Here is an 18,399-nt window from a genome sequence, read left to right as displayed (position 1 = left end):
TGATGTTTGATTATTATACAGTAAAGTGAAAGTGAAGTTTTTTATATGGGAAGTAGGCGTGGCTGTCATCTGATTTCGGCCATTTTCACAATGTTTAATAAAAAATTTAGTTATTTTACTTATTTTCACAGTGTATTAACAAGTGCTAAAAAGACTTCTGCCTAGTAAGTTTCGTTGAGTTAACTACAGGGGTTTGGCAGATTTGTGCATTAAGTCAGTTACGTAACGGGGCCACGCTCACTTGTAAAATTTTTTAACCCACAGATGTACTAGTACAAAATTATAGTTTTGTATTTTAATTTGGTGCTTAGCTTAACGAGACTTGTGGCACAACAGAGAAAATTGTTTAAATTTGTATTTTTGGAAGTACATCTGAATCATACTCACACAGCTCAAGAGTAATGTTGTTTTCAGTATTGCTGCCTACAAAATCAAAGTAATGGCTGTCAAAAGCAAGTAAAGAGTGACCGAATGATATTGACTTAATGATATTTCATGAAATTACTATTTTAAGCATCTGTAAAGACGATCACGATCTGGTGGATATCGAAATATATATATTCTTCGGAAATGAAGTCAAACACCACATTACCGGTACACTTATTTTCTGAAAGAAGTCTTCTTTGTCAAGCGGAAGATGACTCAGAACTTCTTCACCCAGTAAACGTGTTCTGTTTTATTAATCCAAAAAGTTTATATAAATTTGTCCAACCTTTAAGATATATCATCATATGCCCTATTTAGTTATATTTTTAATATGTTGAGATATACTGTTAAAATAATTTTTTAAAGATATCTTTTGAGACTAATTTTATAATAATTTGTATTATTTCATGTTTTTTCTGCTGGGTGCAATTTATACAAACTCTCTTTACATACGCCACAGCTATGTATGTAACATCAACTCTCACATATCACCTTTTCACTCAAACCTTCATTCAGTTGTATATGTTAACTGCATATTTTTGTTGTTTTTTTTTTCTTTTTGAAGTGGGTCCAAATGATTAAGGTCGATTTTGCGGTTTCCAACCAACAAGTTACCCGCGCACACCTACCTATTAATATCTCATTCGGGTAAGAATAATCACATTCCAACAATCGCAAACACCCTTGCGACCAGCGACTTTCAGGCACAAATAAAAAATGCATTTTCATTAGTGAGGTCTTCATTGGCCTTTGTGAATTTTTGCCTGGGGATCAGCCATTTGGCGTGCTCTGCAAATAAACTTATAAAACTGTGTAGACATATATGTGTTTGTACATGTGTGAGTTTATCACTTATATATACATATACAAGTATCTCATATATTGCGTGCCTTTCTCCGTCACCGATGAAGTGGTTGGTCTGTATGCGCATTAAACTGACTGCGTTTTGGCAATTTTATTTTATGATATATAATATATACTTATACATGTAGGTATGTACATATAGTTGCATAGTTTATTTATTATATTATCGTTTGTATATTTTAGCATAATAAACTCCAGCACAAATGTTATTGCGAATAATATGCACACATACGGCTGTCGTAGTTTTCATCAAGCAAAAAGATTTTAGATGGAGCGAACAGTGTGTGAAAAAAACTTCACAAGCGTGTGTATAAAGGCTGTTGCGTTGAAATTAATATTTCTAATTTATGGTTTTAACATCAAAGTGTCCATCAGTTTTAGATTACGTTTGACGTACCAAAAATAGAAAATGGAGAAAATAAGAAATTTATTACGTGCCAAATCTTACATAGCATTGCTGTATTTAATAGCATCATAATTTATATAGAGCTCCCCTGCATTTATATCAATTTCAATATATATAGCACTCCAATCTATCTCCAAAATAAGATAAGATCTACCTAACTAGAACCAACTCAAATTTATATCGGAACAAAAATTGTATCTTCGATGGCATTTCAAAAAATTTGGTCGGATTAAGCGACCTCAAAATAAATTAATGACGCAAAAACTCACAGCAACCATATTCACAAACTGGACGAACGAATGCGGACTCGTAATATATTTTTTGATAAAAATTCCGACAATAATGAATGGTTTCTGTGGCTGAGTGTTGCGTTTAAAGTCTGTAATTTCGCTGCGTTCTTATAACTTTTTTGTTACCTCTCTAAGTACAGAGTCGCAATAAGATCCACAAGTCGATAACCGACAGCACCTAGCGAAAAGACAAAAAGAAAATATACAACGTCGGCCGGTCATTAAAGTCATTAGAGCTGCAAGAATACTACCGTTCGTAGTATGTAGGCCAAACTCCTATATATCCAGAATCGATCATGACATATCAAATCTATGTCCTGCATGCAAAGAGTCAGCGCATAACAATAACCACTTTTTTGCATGACCCATCAAACCAACTCATCCAACACCCTACTCTCTATTGTCCAACCTCATGGAAACAGCTCATTTCCATGACCTTCCATAGATGACTTTGATGACAATTAACGTGCACTTTTCCGTAACATACAGCTATTTGTAAAGAAAGTAAAAAATAAACTTTGATCTCATTTTATACTCTCGCAACTTGTTGCTACAGAGTATAATAGTTTTGTCCACCTAACGGTTGTTGGTATCACCTAAAACTAATCGAGTTAGGTATAGGGTTATGTATATATCAATCATCAGGACAAAGAGACGAGTTGAAATCCGGGTGACTATCTGTCCGTCCGTCCGTCCGTTCGTCCGTCTGTCCGTCCGTCCGTCCGTCCGTGCAAGCTGTAACTTGAGTAAAAATTGAGATATCTTCATGAAACTTAGTACACATGTTTCTTGGTACCGTAAGACGGTTGGTATTGCAGATGGGCGTAATCGGACTACTGCCACGCCCACAAAACGCCATTAATCAAAAACAAATAAATTGCCATAACTAAGCTCCGCAAAAAGTTACAAGACTGTTATTTGGTACAAAGGATCACATTAAGGAGGGGCATCTGCAGTTAAAAAATTTTGTAAAAATTGGGCGTGGTCCCGCCCCTAATAGGTTTTTATGTGCATATCTCATAAACCGCTAAAGCTATAATAACCAACTTCACTGGGAGCAAATGTTTTTAACACTTCTATTGACGGTGTGAAAATAGTTGAAATCGGGTGGCAACTCCGCCCACTCCCCATATAACGGTACTGTTAAGAAATACTAAAATCGCGATAAACCAAGCACTAAACACGCCAGAGACATTAAATTTTATCTCTGGGATGGTATGAGATGACTTTATAGGAACCGCGTTCAAAACTTGTCAGTGGGCGTGGCACCGCCCGCTTTTAGGTTAAACCCCATATCTTGGGATCCGCTTAACCGATTTCAACCAAATTCGTGGCATAACGTTCTTTTCATATTTCTATGTTATAGTGCGATAATGGGTGAAATCGGACTACAACCACGCCTATTTCCATATAACACCATTTTCAATTCCATCTGATTCTTCCACTTTCCACTATGCATATCAAGCAACAATGATTATGTCGGGGTAAAACTTTGCGTGAATAATACGTTTAAAGTATGCCACCTTGTGACCAAGAATTGTCTAAATCGAACCAAAACTGTTCAAGCCCCTAAGTACTAAATATGTGGACCCCAGTGCCTATAGTTGACCTTCTACCGAAAATATCAGTCAATCCACAAAGAAATCTCAAACGAGTATACCATTTGCTTTGCGAGAGTATAAAATGTTCGGTTACATCCGAACTTAGATCTTCCTTACTTGTTTTTAATATGCTTTAATAATTTGATTATTTGAAGAAACGTTAGGAATTATACAAAACTTCCTTTCAGTTATCAAATAAGAACTTTCTTAAAACCTTGCGAGGTTTCTCAAGAAATATTTGCCCAGTCACTATACCCTAAATGAAATTGCTTGCCACAAACACACCCACAACATGCGGCTTACGCAGATCCGCTTGCGCCTGTAAATGATGTTGATGATGAAAAGAATGACGCAGCGTTTCCTCGTACGCCCATTCGTACGTACGCTCGTTCGACTGTTTGTTTGTTTGTTCCGTATTTTATTTGTTTGGTCGTTCACTTTATTGTTTTTCTTATCTTGGCCAAATTTGATGGATTCTTATCCTTTGCTTGTTGGCTCATTTATTTATTTTCGTTTTATCTTCACTTCAACTCGCCTTCATTTTACCTTTTTGTGTTGTTGTCGCCTCGTTTTGTCCGGGTTAAGGCCAATAGAATTTTTTATTTATTTCGCCATTCATACAATTCAGCTGTATTTGTATGTACATTATTTCGTTGCATTTATTGTTGTTATTGTCGTTGCTGCTACTGTTTATTCCTTTGCCATTCATTTCATTTCTCTTTGTTAGCAGATTTCGTTTATCTCAGGTTTCCTGTTTGTTTAGCGCATTTTTTATTGCCACCAAGCCAAGCCAGCGCACGGCAAGGCGAGGCGGCATATTGGATAAGGAGGTCAGGCCAGCTTACAAGGCGTGTAGAGACTCAAGTGTACAGCAACAACATACAAATGAAAGTGCAAATGCCCGCAAATAACGTGGTCTAACTGTTACCGCCTGTTAGCAGCTCTCGGCTCGAAGCGGCGCTCAGCCCCTACGCACAGGGCCGAACTCTTGCAAGCCCAACTCAACTCGCTCGCAAATGTCTTGCTGGCGTGATACGAGTATTTCATCTTATTTTATTTCTTCTTGTGAATTTATAAATATAAATAAGTTTGGTTGAAGAAGGTTAAATTGAAATTTATTTTTCTTGGGCTTTCGCATTTTCATTTCGTATTATTATTACACTTTTTCGGCTGATGCTTTTACTGTTACTGTTTAGATTACTGTATGCAGGCAGAGCACATACATAAATTCCACACTTGATGTTTGGAAAAGTGCGCAAAACTTTTGCTATCTTTTCACTCCATTTTTTCACACTTCCACCAGAAGAACAACACATACACAGAATTTATTTTCTTAAATTTTGTTCTTTTTTTCTTTTCCCCTTTCTAAAATGTAGGTGCCAAGCAGAAGCTGCTCATGTGTTTTTTCTCACACAACTCTTATGAGTTCTTTCTTTCCCAGCTTCTTAGGCGCTGACTTTCGATTCTTCTAGCGCAGTGCGGGCGATGATGATAAGAAATTTCTGAGTTTTTGCGCACACTGATGAGCTTGCTTTGTGCCTCGATGAGTTGACATGTTTGTTACCCTAATATTTTGTTAACGATGTCTTTACATTTTCTCCTTAGAAATTACACTTTCCGGATTGCTTTGGTCTAACTTTTATTTTCACAAAAGTATTGTTTAAATTATAAAAAATATGGCATAATTTTTAAATTATGTCATGTTCCCTTGGAAAAGTTTATATATAATATAATTCGTTTTATTGCGGTAACAATATCGAATTTTGTTCAGCTTTCGAGTATTTTGGCATGATGCTTAATAATTCTTAAGCTGAAGAGAAGATAATCTTCAACCTTCATGTAAAAACCCATTTGAGCTCTATAATAGACTTCTTACTAAGTAATTGATGTCTATAAACTTTATATACGATTAATGTCAAGGCTCTTCTTATAAAATTTTATGAGCACCATATTTCACCTTGTGATTGGCAAGAGGTTCTATAAAACTAATACGAGCTCAGCCCCAGAACCCTAGTTCATAATAGCTCAAACTCAGAAGGCAAGGAAATATATTATATTGATGAAGGATAGTACTTCGAGGTATTGAAGCAGAGCAAATACAACAAGCAACTCTACAAAAGAGACCATACCGGAAATCATATAAAACGAGTCAAAACAAGATAATACGTTAACATAGTTACTCCGAAGCTCTAATACCCTTAATATGAACATTTCAAGTAGCATTAATGGATAGAAAAGGATCTTTATCTTGATTTTGATAGATCAGTTTGTATGGCAGTTTTGTGCTTTAGTGGTCCGATCTGAACAATTTATTTGAAGATTGTAACGTTAACTTTATCAATAATCTATGCGAAATTTCGTTAAAATATCTTGTAAAATCATAAAGTTTTCCATACAAGAGCATGACTTTGATCGTTCTGCTTTTATGGTAGCTATATGCCACAGTGGTTCAACATCGGTGGTTCCGATAACTGAGCAGCAGAGGAGAGAGAGAAATTTTTACTGCCAAAAGCGTACAAAATCCACGGTGGCATTATCCAAAAACTGGTCTAGGATTATACAGTTGTGGCGATAACCCGACAAGTTTACCTTCCGACAGGTTCCTAATATTACCCATAGAGAAATTAAGACCCATAAAATCAATCTTCTGGAGGATAAGGTATTTGTGAAGGGTATTACAGCTTCGGTGCAATTCAGTATTAGAAAAGTACTTATTTATTCAGCAATATCTGTTTTGTCCCTTTAAAAGTAGTCCCCCTCAGATATAATACACTTGTGCCAACGCTTTTTCCAACCTTCAAAGCACTTCTGATATGCACTTTTCGGTGTGGCCATCAGCTATTTCTTCGATGACTTGATCTCATCAATTGTGGCAAAACGCTTTCTTTTCATTGGTTTCTTCAGTTTTGGGAATAGGAAAAAGTCGTAGAAAGCCAAACCTGGTAAATACGGTGGTTGAGGTATGATTTCGGTTTTGTTTTTGGGCAAAAAATCACGAGTGAGCATTGATGTTTGAGCTGGTGCATTATCGTGATGATCCACGATTTGTTTTTCCACAATTCCGATCGTTTGAGCCGTATTGCTTCACACAAACGTTGTATTTATTGTACGACCTTTTGGAAGGAACTCATGATGCACCATACCATATTTATCAAAAAAACAGTGAGCAAAACCTTCACATTTGATCGAATTTGGCGTGACTTTTTCGGTCTTAGCTCATCTGGCACCTTCCATTGGGATGATTGGGCCTTGGTTTCGACGTTATAACCATATTCTTACGTTTCATCACCTATTATGGTTCGTTTGAGCATACCCGGATCGTTGACGTCATTCAACAACTCCTGAGCGATTTTAATGCGACATTGCTTTTGCTCAAAATTTAGCAATTTCGGAACAAACCTCGCTGCCTTCGTTTGGCATGAGCCGATTAATATCCCAACTTCCCTAATAGTGATTTGACGATTTTCAAGAACAAATTTTTTCATTGTTTCGATGTTTTCTTCGCTTGTTGGCGTGGTCGCACCTCCAGATTGTCATAGTCAACATTTCAAGTGCCTTGGAGCAATTTATTCTTATTTTCACGCAAAATTTAATATATATTCTTTGATTCATTTCTTTCAAATGTCAAAAATCGAAGAACCCACAAAAATGGTACTAACCTTTTCTGTTGTCAAAAAAAGCTACTAATCGAAATTGGCTCCTAATACAAGCTCATGACAAACATATGTGTTCGATTATGACATAAACAAAATATCGATACACGAATGTACACAGCCCGCGAAAAAACAAAATTCACCCTTTCGCTTAAACGTCGTATAATCTACCAAACTTGAAATAGGTCTTGGAATAAAACGAGTATACTGGGTGCGCCTTATTATAACTACGGCTTCCAGGCTACATTATGTGTATAAATATAGATTGAACATATGTAAGCAAAAACATGAAAACACACAACTAAAATTACTTTTCTTGATTATGGAAGCCGCACATATGTATACTCGTACCTACAATAAATCTGATTACTTGACATTGCTTTCCGTATTACAACATTTTATTGATTGCATTATTTGAACATACAAGCTCAGAGTCACAAAAATTATATATGGTATTTATCATTTTTAACCAAACAGTTCAATATTTAATAGAGATACATATGTTTACATATATTTATTTAATAATACAAACATGAATTCTTTAAATTAGTACATATGTTTATTTTTTTGGGTTTGTACATATAATTCATGCTTTTATGTATCATTTATATGGTGTAGATAACCACTCATGGTCAATGGAACTCAAATACAATACAATAATATTTGACCTAGTCTACACACTATGTTTAAAATTCATATTCTTCGAAATAGGGTGCAACCTCACAGTAGTGAGGCCTCCTCTTGAGGCTTGGCGCAAAAATATAGAGATCAGAGAAATGCTGAATCGAAGACAGCTTATATCACCGAAGCGTATCAATTAATTAGAAATACTAGGCACTTTAATGTCAAATATTGAAGCAGAAGTTTTACACATAACTTTTAGAGGGTTTCCACTATCGCCTAAGTATATCAATTTTCCTCTCAACAGGGTATATTAAGTATGCTCCGCAATGTGTAACACCCAGAAGGAAACATCACAGACCCTATAAATTAAACATTGAAATGATCAGCTTGACGAGCTGAGTCGATTCAGCAATGTTCATCTGTATACCATATATATACGTGAACTAGAAACTCAGTTTTTCAGATATCGATTTGAAATTTTGCACACGTCACCAAGAAGCTGGTTATTAGTTGGAAACGTCGATATCGGATAATTATAGCATATAGCTGCTATACACACTGACCGACCGAACTCAAGTCTTTGTACGGAAAACTTTTTAATTTAACAAGGTCTGTTTAGAAAAATTGGCACTGATTTTAATCTAACCCCTCGTTATGGTCACCGAAGAAATAGTTCAGATCGTATGTAGTTATACGCACAAACTGACCGATCGAAATCAAGATAAAGATTTTACTAAAATATATATTTTTTCTTTATTAAGTAAACTTAATTCGACTTGAAGGTTGTTTAGACCAAACAAAGTGGCCAGAAAGAACTAACAAAATATTTTTCTTAAACATACCTGGTCGGTTTCGCTCTTATATTTATAAAGTGTGATCCAAGTAGAAGTACTTTTTTAACATCTTTTTTGGATAGATCACGTGTGAGTCGTGTCAAACTGTCATGTTATTGTTGTTTAGTATTGTTTGGCATTTCATCATAGAAAGACTTACGCCTGATCAATCTTTACAAATTGTTCAACTTTATTTCGAGAATTAACTTCGCTTCTCTCAAATTATGGTCAACATAATCGGTCTACTGAGCATACTATTCGCAACACCATCACCTATCTTGAGACCCAGCATTTATTATTGGATAATACTCGACTGAATAGATCACGTCCAGCACGCAGTGAAGAAAATAAAGCGGCCGTAGCTGAGAGTGAACACGAAGACCGTGGACTCGGACTGACGTATGGCACGACTTGGCGCATTTTCCGTCGAGATCATAAATTGAAAGCGCAAGAACTGAAGCCGATCGACCTTCCCAAAGGGCATCGCTTTGGTCTGTGAGCTCTTGAACATATTGAAGCTGATGATCTCGGCGACATTTGGTTTCAACAAAACGGCGCCACTTCTCACACATCGCATTAATCAATGGATTAATTGAGAGAAAACTTCTTTGAGCAGATAATTTCACGTTTTAGGCCGGTCGATTGGCCACCAAGATCGTGTGATATCACACCGTTATACGGACCCGTTCGATTCAGGCTTTGAAGCAAAACATCACGCGTATCATTCGCCAGTTACCAGTCGAAATGCTCGAACGAGTCATCGAAAAATGGGCTCAACGGATGAACCGTCTGAGACGTAGCCACGGCCAACATTTGAAAGAGATAATCTTCAAAAAATATATGCCAAAGAATGTTGTTTCGAATAAGAATAAGCATTCTCCATTAAATTTGGTATTTCTCTGTAGTTTCTTTAAAAAAGTAGGAAACCTCGAATAGATCACCCTTTAAATAAGTTGTTATAAAAATTGTTTGAAGAATATCATGCCTTCGGTGCTGCCGTAGTTAACGTTTATTATTTAGTCTAGTTAGGTTAGCTCAAACCAGGCTGGGTCAAATAGTAGCAGTAGTATATAGTGTACCCTCGTGGAAACCGCTGGATACTAAAGAAAGAATATCTATCAAGAATAATAAGCTTTATAACAGAAAAACTTACATTAAACGATTGGACCACATAATATATAAGTGAATCGCATCATATTATATGACAGGTTCTGAACCTTCAATCAAAAACACACAAAAGTTTTACACACGACTGCACTCTGTAATCTCAAATTTAGATCCCTTTTATCATTAATATATATAGCTTAAAATCCGTTAAGGCAAAAAGATCAAAGACTTCCAATAATACAAAAATTAAATACAAATGGACTGAATTTAATGCTAGGAAACCGTCTGAAAATTTTAACATACTTTTATAAATTTGATGCATTGTTTTAGATTATTTATTAATTTTGCTATTATTACAAACTTTTTACAGAATGTTTTTATAACCTTAACGCACAACAAGTTAATTTACACATAAATTGTGTATCTAACGTAACAAAGAAAATATATTATTTTCTTACAATATCATACAATAAATAATAAATTGTAGAAACAGCCACCAAAGCCGTGTGCATTATAACATTCATTAAAATATATTTCAAATGCCGCCCAAATCAAAAATTATAGCAATAGAATAAAGTCAAAAACCTCGCATGAGCATTTGCAGTCGACTCAGAACTTATAAGACTCTACACTTGTTGAAAACTTGAATGCAGATACAACATACAACAACAGAAAAATCTTAAAAAGACCCAAAATGAGTATTTTAAGAGATCGTTTCATAGGCCAAAAATATGATTTATATATATAAATTCTTAACCAAAAATAAATTCGAAATCATCATCCCTATTATATCTTTTAGAAAGGAGCGAAAAAACGTCCTTAAAAAAACTTTGCTAAAAAAATACATGTTTTTCTGTTCGTTTGTTATATCTTTAAAATTTTATTAAAAATGGTTAATTTTTCAGCATTTGTAGTACGTTTCTTCATATAAACATCCTCCTTGTAGATATGTTCCGTACAGCCACAGGGTTAGGTTAGAGAAGAGTTAACCCTCCGTATAGAGATCTCACTTGGACTTATAAACCAAAGCCCGCGGAAAGCCCAATAGAGAAGGAAGACTAACTCTCAACTAGACTTTTAAGAATTAAATAATCTAAAAAAAACCTTACAAACTCTTTGTTGTGTTGAAACCGTAGAATCTATGCGTATTTAGTTATCTCCCAAAAAACGCATTTTCATTGGTTGAAATCTTTGAAAAATTTATTTTGGAATTATAATATCAAAACAATACAAAACATATAATATATATAAAACATAATAATCAAAAAGAGTGATTAATAACTCTGCCCACCGATATATATTGATGTGTCTGTTTTCTCTATTTTTCCATCGAGAATGGCAAGAAAAGCAAGAATTGAGAATAGAAAACTCACAATATTTTTTCTATGGCGCAAACGAACCGAACTGCTAAATTTTCGGATTGTTTGAAAACCAAGCGTTCCCCTCAATAAAACTAACGGCACGAAACTGTCGCAATCTCCAATTTTGTCATTCTTCAGGGAGAGTTTTGTTGCCTCGTAACAATCCTGGTTGTAACGAGGACAACAAATTGCAGTTCCGAAAATTTTAAATAGTCTCTAATGAGACTCATGAAAATTCATGGAAAAAATGATCTTGAAGCAACTTGCGACGGCTACACCACGGCAACCTTACAAAGTGCCACTCGATTGCCTGCCTTCGCAAAAACTTTATTGAAAGTGCACAGTTTGAGTGACTTTCCGAACTGACAACACTTCAATATTTAATTATTTACTTACTTACTTGTTTATATATTTATTCACTCACTGCAAACTCATCATTCAAGCTTTAAGCTCGTAAATAAGTTTTTCACTGCTAAGGTTTGAGGTTTGAGAGCATTTGGGCATCATCCAGCGTATTTGTATTTCGTATTTTTCCCAGTCATATCGATTTACACGGGTCAATAGGTCAACCGTTAGACTAGGCCTAAGCAGCGAACGACTGCGCCAGTAAGTAAATTGCTTTTAAAAGTTTCTCAAAGTGCCAACGCAGTAGCGATTTTGAGCGCTTAATGCCGCAAACGGACGCTTACACAGGCACAACATGATTTCTTTCTTTTACCGTTTGTTGTTGTTGTTGTTTCACATTTAGACGCATTCATTTTGCTACTGTTGCGTGTAAATTACGGTACTCATGCTCACGCGCTCACATTTCACCATAAAGCGATGAATGTCAAGTTGACACTTTAATGCCTCGAAAGTAGCTAGCCGTTACGTTAAGCGCTTTAAAGTGGAAAGAAAGCAATGCAAAACGAAAAGCTGTGTAAAACAAAGCAGCCAAAATGGCGTGCAAATAAAATTACGGTACTTAATATAACTTACACTCATTTGCCTGTGCCGGTGTGTGTATGTACACGGGCGCTCAAATGATATTCTGAGTGAGTGTGCGTGCTTAAATTCAGGAAAATTTGGGTTGTAGACATTGCTTTTTAAACGAGTTTGAAAGTTCTTTTAAATTTTTATTATACTTTTGATATCTACTGTTGTAAGAAATTATTGATTTAAGCAAAGCTGCTTATTTAACTTTTCGTTTTTTTTGTTTTTTAAGAACAGAATTGTTTACAACTGATTTACAAGATTTCAATTTAAATTCATATATACAATACTTATAAGTTTTCAAGAAAAGCCTTTATTTTTAAAAATTCTAAAAGAAAAAATAGAAAAGAATATTCTCCTAAGTTGATCATTGGCTATTACGGTACTATTCGGTAAAATCACTACAGTATATAATTCTAGATTTTCTCGAGATCGGGAAACTCGACTTAACATAAAGACAATCGGACATTTGAGTGTTAATCAGTCAGTGTGTTTTTTTTTTTTGAAGCGCGGTCGTGTAGGTATTCTATATTATATTTCTACGCGAAAGAGCTACGGAGATCTCGTCACGTTCGAAGACCGCCAATGCAGAAAGGAGTACTAAAAATGGTCATACACTACATGCATGTGCGTTAGAATTAAATTGTCTGCACTTGATAACCATTAAATTTTTCCTGCGATGGGGTTAATTCTTATAGCAACTATACGTATAACGAAATTTGGAAACGTAACCGGCCTACGGTTTGTATCCAACGGAAAACGTTTTACTAGCACTTTCTAGCCTCGTTGTTTTATATAAAGCTTTAAATCGAATTAAAGTTACTTAATAAAGTGAAAGAAAAAATATATTAAGAAATTTGTATTGCTGTGATCAAAAAGTCAGATGTAGTGATTATCATAGTGTGATGCACTATGCATTACTTTCGTCAGGCCAAACTGTCAACGAAGTTGACAAAAGTTCGTTTTACCGGACAGTAGTCCCCGTGAATGGGGCAAAATATCCGATGGACATCATACCATATTTCTTAATATTAAATGCTTAGCTCAAGCTAAAAACTAAAAATAACAAAATTAATGAAAACTGCTTGTCAAACTAAGAAATGTCAGCAGATGTTAAGACAATCATATCCAAAAATGTCCATACGCTAGAATTTACCGGATATATCCAGCTGTAATTTCTCCTTCCACATTGAATTTTACAGGCGTAAACAAGGGATCTAAATCTATGGGATCACAATGGGGCTAATAATAGCTTAAGAAAGTTGTCTACTATCGCGCTTAAATTTCTTGATAAGAGATTTTAGCTTCAGAAATTTAAAATTCAAAATATTTTTTTACTAAATATTAATGAGCCCAGTTATGTATAGACACGTGAAAGTAGACGATATACACATGAATCATAAGCCATCATTGATTGCAAGAGTTTCCGGATTATTCACAAAGTAGAATAGGTATATCCATCTATATCAAGTTATATATTTAAATTGTATCAACTAAAATTGTTTGTAGCTTTTCAAACTAGTGTGAACTAGGTAGGTTTATAAAGGGTATCTTATAATTGTTGTGTTACTTGACATCATCTTGTAGAAAATACCAACTGCTTGTGTTGAAAAAACAAACTGTTGACTAACTAGTTCATTTAATGGCAGGCCTATTAATTCGGTAGTTTAAAATTACGACACACGATGCTTAGGAAATGAAGATAATAAATGAAGTTATTCATTCACTAAAAATATTTTTAGAAACATAAGGATATATTAAGCATTACTTTCGCCGCTAAAAATATGTTTAATGAGACGTCTGCCTCTAACTGTGAATTAACGACACCAAATATAAGTCAAACAAAGACTGTCGCAAACAAAGTCAATTTGGTCAACTATTTTTACACATTTTATGCTTCAGTTCACGCATAAAGTAAATTAATATCAAAGTTGTCTAACTATAGAAATAACGCACCCATAACAGCTATTTAGAAAGTTCTAACATTGTTTTTGTTTTATTGTTCATTAAGTTCGTTACATTTTTAAAGGATTCTCCTTTGTTCAACAAATTTTATGACTCACAACAGCTTAATTACTTGCGCTCGCGGGTGTCATACCTTACTTTTAATATGCTTTTTTATTGCATTCACTATAAAGTTTATACTTCTTTGTTTATTATTAGGTTCATTACCATTTTTTTAGTTAGCAAATTCTATTAGAATTATAATCTAACACAACTTTACTACCCAATAGACGCATACACATATAGAACGTGATTAAAAAATATAAAAATAATCCAACAACCGGAATAAAAAATTAAAAAAAAAACTTTTTAGTCCCAAAAACCGGACTGAAGAATAAAAATAAAAACTTAATCTAGCATATACTTGTAATCGAAAATAAAATTTAGAATTAAGATTTTTCGCGTTCATTCAAATCAAAAAATAATATTTTCAACTTTTAATCCCAACCAAAGGAAAATTTAATTTTAAAATTCAAAAAATCAAATTTTTAGTCCAAAAATTTTTAAAATTTTTTTAAAATTATCAATATGGCTGAATGATAGGACTTATATATCAGCCATCGCTGATTTTGAAAAAATGTTAGTTGTATGGGTAAATGACCTTCGGTGGCGTACACAATCTATCGAAGATACCCTTAATAAAAACAGCAACATAGTCATTGTAAATGTTTGAGTTTTCTAGGACAGCTATCCATTCCTTGTGTATACCTCAAAACTAAAGCTTCTGAAAAAGGCAACACAAAAATAATATATTCTATACTAATTAAATCTAGCACCTGTCTCGACTAATAATGATATTTTCCTATAAAATTATATTTGTAAAAAACATAAAAATATTAATTTAAATTCGTTTAATGTTCAACAGCTGAACTAGTTTATCACAAACGCTGAGAAAAAATGTATTTTGGAAATTTTTTTAAATCACTGTCTGCTGATCTTGTCGCAACATGAGTTGTCATAACCCTGGGAAGAAATATGGTTGGTTGCAGAAGAAAAAAATAGACATGTCCCCTCCCTTTAATAAAAAAAAACTTATTAGAGCAACTCACGGAGCCATCCGAACATCTTCACCATTAAGAGCCTTGAAATATATATGCAGTTTCCGAAAGGCTTGATATTTTTTGTTATAAGCACTTTCCAATGTCAGCTAGATATTTAAAAGATAGACAGTAGATTTTTGAGGAATAACTTTCATTCAAAAATTCCACCTTATATATTCAAACACTGGCTTGATAGGATCTGAAATCACAACTCAATGGTTCACTAATCCTTTTATTTTTTTCTCCAGATTATCGTTAGGAACAATAAAAGAAATAACAGCGAGAAGGTAAATATACAAGGTTTAATTCCTAATTAGAAAGGATCCATCCAAAAAGTATGCGAAGAAAATTATACAAGTATGTTTGAAATACCTCTTATACCTTGAACTGGGTATATCAAGTTTACCACGAAGGTAACATCCATAAGGGAAGGTCGAAGATCCTATAAATTGTATAATTGATATTTTCGATTTCGATCAAAATCAAGTTTTTCATTGAATTTTTTTTATTTGAAAAGATATGTTATTGGCACAGCTAATTCTCCAAGATAATGGTGCAATTTCCTAACAAAATTTTCAGATCGGATAACTATAGCATATAGCTGTCATACAAACTGATCGATCAAAATCTAGTAATTGTATGGAAACCGTATTCATTGTGAAAGGTTCGGTTACAGCTTCGTTGCAACAGAAGTTTATGTTACATATTTCCTTTAAAACAAACAGCTGGATGTAATCCGGAATATATTAGTCTAATCAATTTTACATTCCTTAAATTTTTTCGATACTATTGGTTATGCTAATTGGGCTATATAATATTAGTTTGCATTGTATTGGTACTATTTGTTCGCTATAACATCACATACTTCCCGAGAAACTTGGTATGGACTGATATCTGTTAAAATTATTGTTGTAACGTAAATTTTGAGAAAATAAATCTTCTAGTGCTATTCTCAGAACCAGGTTTCTGTTCATAAAATTTACTCTCCTAACAATAGAGAGGGTTGACAATCGCACGGCTGTCAACATCGAACCCATGTGCAAACAAAGAAATGCTGATAAAAGCGCTTAAATCGTTTCGCGATGGCCTTTAATATATATATTCTCCACCGAATTACAACAAAACTGAGTAAAACTGTCGCTAATACAAAAGCCTCGCAATTAACCTCACACTTTATCCGCAGAAACTTTAGTTCTCAAAAGACTTTTATCTCTCACAACCAATTGCCCGAAAACAAATGCTAATAAGACCAACTTACGTGACCAGTCAACAGCACCTTAGGCTAGCACGCATACCACTACAAACTAAAACAGGCACGAATTATACTCCATTGGGCGAAAAGTGAAAGTTATTCGATTTGTGCTCATTGTCCTTCTTCGCTGCACGATTTTTGATTAACTTATCTGAACACTCAAGATTTGTACGAGTATGTATGTGTATGAATATATGTATGCAGCAGTAGCACACACACTAGTATAGTATTAAAAATATATATTTCCAGCTTCCACACATACATTTATATTTAAAATTTGGCACACATGCACGCATACATATACACTTTTAAATGAAATTTACCGTTTAAACACGTTTATGAACTTTCCGCAACAGACACCCCAGGAATTTCGTAGCCACGGCACACGTGTGGCTTAAGATGCTAGCATATTCTAATTGAAGTTAACTCGGCTTTTTTTTTTTGTTTTTGGTTTTTGCTTTTGCAAACTTTGCAGATATGAATGTATATATTTTAACTTATTTTTACTTGATATGACACTCCAATATGACAATATCTGCCGTTTTCTGCCGCACTTCTCTTTGGTTTCCAAAAATTTGCTATATATTCATCATTCGTATGAATGTATTTGGTATTAACATATAATTATCTTGCACTTACAGCCTTCAATCTACGCACACTTAATGCTGCACTTGCAACAAATTAACTTTTTTTCAAACAATTTAGCGTCGTCTACTCAAGACACACATGCGTGTCGTTCACTAAAACACAACGTCAATATCAATTGCAATTGCTAACATTATAATTATTAAAACTTTACTATTTTCGGGCGACACTTTAACTGCTGATGCCGCACGCACTAACGTTGACACGCAGCTGTCGCTGTAGAGGCTATATCGAATGTAACACGCGCGTTGCGTTGATGCGTTCGCGTCATCACCTAACACCAAAACACTCCGACGGATGAGCACAAACTGAATTTTGTTTGGAAAAAAATACAACAGCAACTGACATTTAAGGACATCGTGTTGTTTAACGGTAAACGATGTCAAAGTAGCGACAACGATTACATTCGTACATGGTGTTTGTTGTTCGGTTAAGCCAGCGAACACAGCAGTAACGGAATTTGCTTATTTCGTGAGTAGTGCTGAATGAAACAACGAACGACGAAGTGTTTGTGGCACACTGAAATGGAGCTAACGAACGACAGGTGAATGAGAGAGAGAGAGAGCGAGTGGGAACAAGCAAAAGGTTAAAGTAGCTAACGGTCAACTAGCAGCAGTACTTCGGTACTACTGCGAATGGGTGGGCGGTTGAGCAATGGTGGGTGAAATCGCTTAGATATTGATAGAGTAATAGAGAGATGCAGAAAGCTTGAAGTACTACTACGAAGGGCAGATTTGATATAAACATTCAAATATAGTAAAAACTGCTGCCAAATTGGGAGCGCGTGGGCATTTTATAATTTTCTCAAAAATAATAAATATATAAAGTTGTGAATAACGCTCTCGCTAAGTTTAAAAAGCTACAAGTTGTGCTTAATAGTATACGAGTTGCTTGAAAACCTAAATACATGTGACTTAATTTTCGGAGTAAATAACAACTTTGTTTTTAATGGAAGAGCAGAAGGCAGGATAATGGCAATTGTTTTTTTAGACGACCACTAAGAGTCAATTATTAAGCCAAGTTCCTTAGCAAGAAACAATCAGTTTATTTTATAGAATATGTATTCAACTCTTTTATAATTTTTATCCCAACTCTACTCGTTACACCATAATAAATTTATATTTTTCATTGATTAACTTGCAATATTCAAAAAAAAATTCTTGGCAAAATTCTACTGCTTTTCATACTTTTCCATATCTCTTTTAAGAGTTTCTCGTTTTTTTTATTATTTCGGCTCTCTTATACGAACTTTATTTAAGCACTATTGTAAGCTCTTATTGAGAGCTGAGAGTTTTGCAGTTTTATGAGTGAGTTTCACCCC

The 18,399-nt window shown here is 34.5% G+C and overlaps 1 protein-coding gene across 2 annotated transcripts in view; it reads right to left on the bottom strand.

Moving 5' to 3' along the window:
• side-II (sidestep II) overlaps positions 1-17,359 on the bottom strand; it is a 262,223-nt gene extending 244,864 nt beyond the window's left edge. For both annotated transcript variants that reach the window (XM_070106852.1, XM_070106853.1), the window contains exon 1: positions 16,757-17,359. The gene's annotated coding sequence lies outside the window, so the exon portion shown is untranslated. The remainder of the gene's footprint in view (positions 1-16,756) is intronic.
• Between the last annotated feature and the right edge of the window lie 1,040 nt (positions 17,360-18,399).

The sequence above is a fragment of the Bactrocera oleae genome, chromosome 3, assembly GCF_042242935.1.
Source record: "Bactrocera oleae isolate idBacOlea1 chromosome 3, idBacOlea1, whole genome shotgun sequence".
Taxonomy (NCBI): domain Eukaryota; kingdom Metazoa; phylum Arthropoda; class Insecta; order Diptera; family Tephritidae; genus Bactrocera; species Bactrocera oleae.
Note: the sequence above shows the minus strand (reverse complement) of the source record. Positions and strands in the feature narration are given on the sequence as shown.